At 40.2% G+C, this 9,492-nt stretch overlaps 3 pseudogenes; all 3 read right to left on the bottom strand.

The window, feature by feature from the left end:
- Nucleotides 1–352: 352 nt before the first annotated feature.
- On the bottom strand, nucleotides 353–3,695 carry LOC149514504 (25S ribosomal RNA; annotated as a pseudogene).
- Nucleotides 3,696–3,926: 231 nt separating this feature from the next.
- Nucleotides 3,927–4,081, bottom strand: LOC149514503 (5.8S ribosomal RNA; annotated as a pseudogene).
- A 4,012-nt stretch (nucleotides 4,082–8,093) lies between these two features.
- Nucleotides 8,094–9,159, bottom strand: LOC149514502 (18S ribosomal RNA; annotated as a pseudogene).
- Between the last annotated feature and the right edge of the window lie 333 nt (nucleotides 9,160–9,492).

The raw sequence follows: 9,492 nt of genomic DNA, 5'->3' as shown, positions 1-9,492 counted from the left end.
GGCCAACATCTACTAATGGTGTATGGGGTAACAATAGGCCAACAACAGTCGATGGTATTGGATGCTATTGCTTACACTAACAAAGGGCCACAGGCTATTAATGGTGTTCAAGGCAACAACCTACACCAGGGGTTGGCATACACTGATGGAGTTCAAGGTAAGTGCCCACACTAAGGGTGAGGCTGTCATTGTACCAACTACCAAAGGCATTTAATTATAGTTTACTTGGTGGCTATAACAAATACCTAACTGAATCTATTGCAATGGAGAACACCATTCATCCCTAACCCTAAAAGGGTGCAGTGTAAAAAAATGAAGTGAGAGGACTTCGATGGGTGTGGTGGGGAAAGGGACAAATTGAAGCAATAAAGGGTTGAATCTTAATGGATGTGGTAGCAAGGCTACTCTACCACATACAATATCCCATCATGTATTTAAGTCATCTATAAAGGATTCTACTTACCATTCGATGGGAATTGAGCTCTAAGGAGGCCCATGTAGCTTGTTCAACATGGGGGCTGCACTTAGGACACATGCCCTTAGAGGCATTGACCCTTACTGCGGGTCAACATTTGGGTGATAGGCACATGCATCACTTTTAGCCTAGATTTTGACTTGAAGGCATTTGGTTATAGTCCAGTACATGGTAACGTTGTGCCTTTGGCTTTTCAACCAAGTTTGATGACCTATTGTGCGAATCAATGATTATTTTCATACTAGGTTGAATTACTATTATGACATTGCAATTAGTAAGGTAAATCTAATCTATCTCATGATAGTCTAAACCTAGTTCATGTTTCTAGTGGCTGGTGAACAATCCAACACTTGGTGAATTTTGCTTCATAATGATAAAAAAAGCTGACATTCAAGGATCAAAAAGCAAAGTCACTATGAATGCTTGGCTGCCACAAGTGAATTATCCGTGTGGTTTCTAGCACCTTTAGTTTTAAATTCTGATGGTCTAAAGGATTGATAGGCCATGCTTTCATAGTTTGTATTTGTACTAGAAATCAAAATCAAATGAGCTTTTACCCTTTTGTTCTACATGAGATTTCTATTCTCATTGAGCTCATCTTAGGACACTTGCATTATCTTTTAATAAATGTACCACCCTAGCCAAACTCCCCACTTAATAATGTCTTTCACCTAGATTGATTGATCAAGGCTAGCTTTGGGTTTAAAAAAAAGGGTCGTGCCCTACCTTTGATTTACAGACTAAGTAAAGTAGTGTTAAAAGTAGTAGTATTTCAATTTCACCTAAGGGCTCCCACTTATCCTACACCTCTCAAGTTATTTCACAAAGTCAGACTAGAGTCAAGCTCAAATGGGTCTTCTTTCCTCGCTGATTCTGCCAAACCCATTCCCTTGGGTGTAGTTTTACTAGATAGTAGACAGTGATAGTGGGAATCTCATTAATCCTTTCATGCATATCAATAATTAGATTACAAGGCATTTGGCTACCTTAAGAGAGTCATAGTTACTCCCGTCGTTTACCTATGCTTGGTTGAATTTTTTCACTTTGACATTCAAAGCACTGGGCAAAAATCACATTGTGTGAGCATCTGTAGGGACTATTGTAATGTTTTGTTTTAATTAATTAGTCAGATTCCCTTAGTCCATACTAGTTCAAAGTTGACTATTCATTATTTGGGGAAAGCTCCCGATCAACACATGGTGACTTGCTCGTCATGAGAGTAGCTCAATAGCGCATTAATAGCTGATGGGTTCAGGAATAGGACCCCCATGAACAGCCCTCAGAGTTAATCCTTTTCTCGAGGTTACAAATCCATTTTGTCGACTTCTCTTGCATACATTGTTCCATTGACCAATGGTTGTTTACCTTGGAGACCTGATGTGGTTATGAGTATGATTGTACACGAATGGCACTTGGTGCTCCAAATTTTCAAGGGTTGCTGGGGTGCACTAGACACCAAGCAACATATGTTGCTCATCTGGCTATTAGACCCTACCTACAGTTGGGTCATTTCTAGGGTGGGGAGGCCATGAAATAGAAAAGATAACTCTTTTCAAGGACCCCACCAATGTCTCTAGATTCTCTAACATTGCCATCAATCGCTGCATCTCGATTCAAGAATTTTAACCTTATTCCCTTTCAAAGCTTGTGCTGGATGCACTATTAGACTATCTTCCCCCATCTCTTGGGATCAACTAACTCATATACAAGTGCCATTCATGTGGAACCTTTCCTTTCTTTGGCCTTCAAAGCTTTCATTTGAATATTTACTACTAATGCCAAGATCTACACTAACGGCTGCTCCACCCGAGCTCATGCCTTAGATTTTGTGGTGACCATGTGCCTTCTTACTCATTAGGGCTTGGCCCTTGCCCTGATAGTTGAGTATTGGTCATGTGCTTAAGTGTTATCCATTTTTAGGGCCAATTGACTCGGTAGGTGAGTAGTTACACACTCTTTAGCAAATTTCAACTTCCATGACCACTATTTTGCTATCTTAATCGACAAACACACTTTGTGGGTTCTAGGTTAGTGCAAAGTTAGGCACCATAACTTGGCTTCTGGTTCATCCTGCATTGCTAGTTCTGCATACCAAAAATTGCCACTTAGAGCTTTCAATTTCGTGGCATGGCTTAATGAAGTCGCACCATCCTACCTATTTAAAGTTTAAGAATAGGTTGAGGGTGTTGTGGCCCCGATGCCTCTAATCATTAGCTTTACGTTATGGAATTCACTAAAGGCTCCACCTATCCTAAGGAAAACTTTAGAGGGAACCAGTTATTAAATAGTTTGATTAGTTTTTCACCCCTATACCCAAGTTAGATAAACAATTTACATGCTAGTATCATTGTGGGCCTCCACCATAGTTTCTTTTGGCTTTGTCCCACTTAAGCATAGTTCCTTATCTTTTAGGTCTTTATAGGCATGCTCACACTCAAACCCTTTTCAAAAGATCAAGGTCAGTCAGTAGCTCACTCATGAAGGATCCCACTAATCAACTTTCTTATGTTTTATAGGTTTTCTAACCCATTGACTCACACACATGTTAGACTCCTTATGCAATGTTTCAAGATGCACCGGATGAGGAACCTGCAGGCCTATGTTAGGAGCATGTGAGTGTCAAGGCATGTCCAGATGGCACGTGTTGCATTTTATAATCATGGTAACAATGTCTCCATAGGCATATTGAAGCTTGGGTTCGGGCCACTACCATAACCCATAATGGTCCATGCCCTAGCCGATCGATGGATTGGCTATCATTGTTCCACATTTAACCAAGATGCATCATTGGCCCCCATTTCACTTCTTTTTTGATAATTTCAAGAAATCATTGACTCTCTTTTCAAAGTCCTTTTCATCTTTCTTTTGTGATAGTTGTTCTCTCAGTTTCTCACCCATATTCAGCTTTGGATGGAATTTACTGCCCTATTAGGGCTACATACCTAAACAACCCAACTCAAAGATAGTGCCTCATGGTGTGATAGGGTCTAGGCACAATAGGGCTCTCAGCCTCTTTGGCTCCTTTTTCCTGGGAACTTGGGCCTAGTCCACCACTGAGGATGCTTCTGTAAACTATAATTCAGATGCTGTGGGTACCCGATTCTCAAGCTAGGCTCTTTCTGGTTCACTTGTTGTTACTAGGGGAATCTTGGTAAGTTTCTTTTTCTCTACATATTGATATGCTTAAATTCATCAAGTAATCCTACTTGACCTAGGGTTATGATGCTAGCATCAATCAAGTGATGCGGGGGTCCAATGAGGTTTAGATGGACAAAGAGCATGTGTCACCGGAGTCGAGGCATGCCAAGAGCTTTACCACCAACGATCACGATGCTATCATTGTCGAGGACTCACTTTTAGGCCAACCACGATCGATGAGATCATGAAGGGTGATTTTTAGTCCCTTACTGTAAAGCCTAATGGGTGGGGGTTTAGAGAGGGAGACAATGCATGACACCTAGGTAGGCATGCCCTCGACCTAATGGCTTGTGGCATAACTTGCATTCAGAGACTCAATAGTCACAGGATTCTACAATTCACAGCATGTATCAAATTTTAATACATTCTTCATCGATGCGAGAGTTGAGATATCTATTGCTGAAAGTTGTTTTGGTTTTTCATGAAAAAAAAGTCGTGATGCCGCCCATGTATACACCATGAACAGGATGGAAAAGGCACACGTGCTATTTTTCATTATGTTCCCTAGGGTGATTGGCACCAAGGGTTCATTATTCAGTCATAAGCAATGAAAATAATAGTTTCTCCCGTTTAGGAAGCAAAATGAATTGATCGTCATGCACACCTAGGGCAGGAAGGGGCTTGAGGCACGAAGGTACCCTTGCCCCCTTAGTGTTTTATTAATGCATTGTCATTCATTAAGCAAGTTTCAACAATGATCTTTTCACAAGTTCACATACAAAAACCTTGTTATGACTTTTCCTTCCTTTAAATGTAAGGTTTAGTGGACTTCTCGAGACATCATGGGCAATGAACTATCATGTTGCCATGATCCAAACACTTCATCAAACCATTTAATTAGTAGGAGTGATGACGGTGTGTACAATGGGCAAAGATGTAGTCAGTATGAGCTGATGACTCATGCTTACTAGGAATTCCTCATTGAAGACTAATAATTGAAATGATCTATCACCATGACGATGAAATTTCAAATATTACCTCAGCCTATTAGCCAAGGCTATATGTCATAGGTTGAGACTCAAGCTCTGACTTGTACAGCTCTAGGACCCAGGAATTGACTCATTCGGTGTCCCAAAGCAGCCTTTAATGAATGGACACTTGAAACTCTAAGGCTAACCATCTTAATCTACTACTAGACAAAGCTGCACATAAATTGCTTGATGGAAAGCTAAAAAGAACAACAGAGATAGGAAAGAGTAAACTTGTATTATTCAAGTTATGGTGTGTGTAGTGAGGGTAAGGGGCTTCTCCTATTTATAGCTAAGGCCTCTTAAACCAATGGCTGACATAATTCCTATCCTAGGGCTTACAAAGAGTCTAATATATACAAAACATTACAATATGATTACATTGGAGAGTTCTAATTTTACATAAACTTTATCAGAAAGGAGTTTGAATTAGCTTGGACTCCTTCTTCAGTAGTATCCATGTGGGGCCCCTTTTTAGACCTATGCATGGTTTAGTTTTGCTATGCTTCTTATGCCTAGGTCTATTTGAAAGTTGTCAAACTAGATCCCCTAGCTTGAGGTCCCTAAGCTTGTTTCGACGCCCATACACCTATTCTGGGTCATAGTCTTACCCCCAAGACCTCTATTTTGCCTCTAGGCCTAGTTTCCCTTGCATTCTAACTTGGTCTTGATTACCTTATAACCACTCCCTATCTCAGTGAAAACCCTTCCCTATCTCAGTGAAAACCCCTGGGCTTGGTCTTTCTTATTGACTGTGACATTTTCCCCCACTCATTCTAGCAACACCCTCATTGCTAGAGGGATGCTACACCTGAACTGCATGCCTCTATGAAAATCAGTTTTGTTTTCTCCCATCGAACTAGATTTCCTAAGTGTTTGTCCTATACCCAAATAAGTACTCTACTGGTTGTTCGCTCGAGTATCATCAACCCTGTGTTGCACTAGTCCCTTTTGCCTGCATGTTCGATGTCTCTTCTACTTTCTTTGAGTTACCTGCTACAAAATTTTTTTTTTAAGGGATCTAGTTGCACCTTGGGACTAATGCTGTGGCACTCCATTACCACTTCACTATCATCTTCTAGAGAGGTTTTTCCTTTTTAATAGAGTCAAAAAGCATCGAGCCGCATCACCTTGGGCTCCTCTTAGTGTTCATCACCACTACTTCTCTTGCCTACAAACAACTCCTCTATGTAGTTGATGGTTGAAGGCCTTGCACACCTCGGGCACTCTTTCACCCTATGCTAATTATTACACAAAAAGCAATTCAAGGGCTTATTCTCCTTGCCACTACTGACAGTAGTAGTGGCCATGCAAAATCTAGGATTTCTTATAGCCATTTCCTCCCCTGAGGAACAAACACTGGTGTCTCCCCCACTTTGGTTGTTTCCCCTAGGCTTTGGAGACTTGGTGCACTAAACTTGAGTCTTTGACTCCACAACAATGCTGGCCCAACTTGACTCCTGCATACCTCTTTGTTGTAGCATGGTTTTTACTCTTGCCTTTTGACCATCTAAAAACTGCTTAGCCATCACCACTTTAGGTCTTATGCCCACACCAACAACTATGGCAATTTGAAATGCAGTATGATCAACTCTGAGCCTTGCTAGCTCCTCTTGCAAGGTTGATAGCATGGCTTCCAATGTGTCATTCCACTAAATGAGCACCTCTAATACCTCATTCAAGGATCTTTCCCTATCCTTGAACCTATACCTCAATTCAACAATAATCACCTCGAACTTTTGCAATTGGGTATCTAGGGACATTACCATGTCTCTCAATCTAGCTTTCCTTCCTTTGTCTATAGGTGGGCACTTATCAAGGCCCTTACCTTGGCCTTTGGTCTAGTTTTCCCTAGTGATACCATAACCCTAAACAATTTACAAAACTAAAGAGATTACATCAACCTTTTGCACATTCTAGTGATCTAGTCTTGGTCCCTATGAACCAGCACACCTATCTATTGGCACAACACACCAACACACACACATTGTCAAGCACCAATCTGTACATTGGCTCAACATGCCTTGCATTTTTTATCAGGCACTAATCTATACACCTGCACACCATGCCTAGCACTTCTATAGTACCATAATAGTAATCGATTGAACACTTAGTCTACACTCTTGTACACCTATATCTTGTGCACTAAGGGACATATCACCAGCACTCAAGCACAAAAATGACCTACAATGCCCACACCACAAAATTGAATGCCTACACCAACACATTAGAAACCTCCCCTAAGGTTAACTTTAGTTCTAATAGCACACAGCATTGATCACTTTGGACTAGCTTTTGATGACTCTGAACCAAATCTAAACCTGTTCTAATACCAGTTATCATGGGTTGAGACTCAAGCTTTGACTTGTATGGCTCTAGGACCCATGATTTGACTCATCTAGTATCCTAGATAAGCCTTTAACTGGACAGATGCATGGGCACTCAAAACTCCAAGTCTAGTTGCCTCAATCTGCTGTTAGACAAGGCTACACATAAACTGTTTAATAGAAAGCTAAAGTGAATGACAGAGATAGGCAAGAGTAAACTTGCATTGCTCAAGTTATGGAGAGTATAATGAGGTTAGGTGCACCTCCTATTTATAGCTAAGGCTCCCTTAAATCAATGGTTGACATAGTTCCTATCCTAAGCTTACAAAGAGTCCAATATATACGGGACATTACAATAAGATTACATTAAAGAGTTTTAATTTTACATGGACTCTATTAAAAAGGAGTTTGAATTATCTTGGACTCCTTCTTTAGTAGTGCCTATATGGGGCCCTTTTTTGGGCTTGTGCTTGTTTTGGTTCTACCTATGCTTGGGCAAACACTTGTATTTGCACCTGGGTTTGTCTGAAAGCTACTAAACCAAATCCACTGGCTTAAGCTTCCTGAGCTCATTTTAGTGCCTACGTATCCATTCTATGTCATCGTCCCACCCCTGGGACCTCTATTGCACCTCTATGCATGGTCTGCCTTGCATATTGACTTGGTTTCAGTAGCTTTAGAACTGCTCCCTATCTCAATGAGAACCCTTGGCTTGGTCTTTCCTACGGATAGTGACATATAAACCCATTGAATACATTAGTGTAGCATGTGTGTAACCTATAACATCTAAGGGCATTACAAACTTGTTATTGCCTCAAACTTCCTTAGCCTAAGTGACTGTAGTCCCTTTAAGAGGCTAGCCATGAAGGATCACCTCCTTATAGCTAGTTAGTAGGCTGAAGTCTCATTCATTAATGAAATTAACTAGACAAATTGCTTCACCAACCAAGAATAGCCATGCACCACCACCTATAGAATCAAGAAAGAGCTCTCATTTTATCAATCCTTACTATGTCTGCACTTGGTAAGTTTCCCCATGTTGAGTCAAATTAAGCCACAGGTTCTACTCTTAGTGGTGTCCTTATGTTAATCCTTTAAGTTTTAGCCTTGCGACCATACTCCCTTCAAAACCCAAAGACTTTGATCTCTCATAATGTGCTGATGGATTCCTAAAAGTAACATTGTCGATCCTTGGTTGACATTGTTTATGGTTGAGACTAGGATGATATCTGATTGTCTTTGAGCCCTCAACTTTCATTCTTAATTAATGAAAACATCCTTGGTAAATGCTTTTGTAAATATTCATCTTTCATAAATCCAAGAATTTCACCTTTTACTATGAAATATGAATGCCCTTGACTATCCCTGTTAATCATTACTTCGATCCCAAAGGCTAACACAATAGGACTAAAATCCTATGATGTTATCCCATGCTAATGTATACAATCTTAGGCTTGCTTTGAGCACTCTAATTTCTTCAAAGTAACAGCTTTAGAGGAATGACTTGGCTAGTTAAGGCCAGGTGTACATCACTAGCAGTAGGGATGAGTAGACTAATGCTCATCGTGAGGTAGATCGGATAACCCAACCTTAGTTCCAACTACAAGTTTTTTAATTACAACAACATAAATATACACTACTGGAGCTGGAATTATCGCAACTGCTAGCACCAGACTTGAACTTTATTGGATCCTTATTAAGGGTTTTAGACTGTACTCATTTTAATTACCAGACTCATAGAGCCTAGTATTGTTATTTATTATTACTACCTCCTCAAGTCAAGATTGGGTAATTTGCGCACTTGCTACCATTTCTCAGGATTCCTCTTTGGAATCAAACCCTAATTCTCTATTACTTGTTGCCACCATAGTAAGCCACTATCCTACCATCGAAAGTTGATAGGGCAAAAATTTGAATGATGCATCACTGATACAAAGGCCATGTGATCCGTCAAGTTATCAAGAATCATTAGAGCAATAGGTAAAGCCTAAATGCATCCTTTCAGAAGTCAAGATTTGTTGTGTGTTTTAGCTCTAGAATTACTATGGTTATCCGAGTAGTAGATACCATCAAACAAACTATAACTACTTTGTTGAGCTATTCACAGTTTCATAGTTTGAATTAGTTTAAACTTACACGTGTATGGCTTAGTCTTTTAGACAAGCATATGACTACTGGTAGGATCAACTAGGTACATTCTTTCAGGACGTTGGCACTATATGGGCCTTAATGCACCAACTAAATGATGGAGAGAGCTAACATAGAGCATAAGAGTTGTGCATGTCAAGCACATAAAATGCATAGCATTGATGAACAATTTATAAGAGCCCATGCTTACAAAATGTTCTAAATCCAAGAGCACGATCAAACACCAATGCACCAATGTGGCTACAGAAGTTTGGGTGGCACACTTGGGACATAGGGCATGATTGAGGTTCGACCAATAGCCCTAAAAAACATAAAACCAATAAAAGATGGCAAGACATCCAGTTTCCATCGATTTGTGTATGTAGCATAGGATCTC

The sequence above is a fragment of the Durio zibethinus genome, chromosome 15 (genome assembly GCF_047325235.1).
Source record: "Durio zibethinus cultivar Kanyao isolate XHJ-2024 chromosome 15, ASM4732523v1, whole genome shotgun sequence".
Lineage (NCBI taxonomy): Eukaryota > Viridiplantae > Streptophyta > Magnoliopsida > Malvales > Malvaceae > Durio > Durio zibethinus.
The sequence above is the reverse complement of the archived record's forward strand: the minus strand, read 5'-3'. Positions and strand labels throughout refer to the sequence as shown.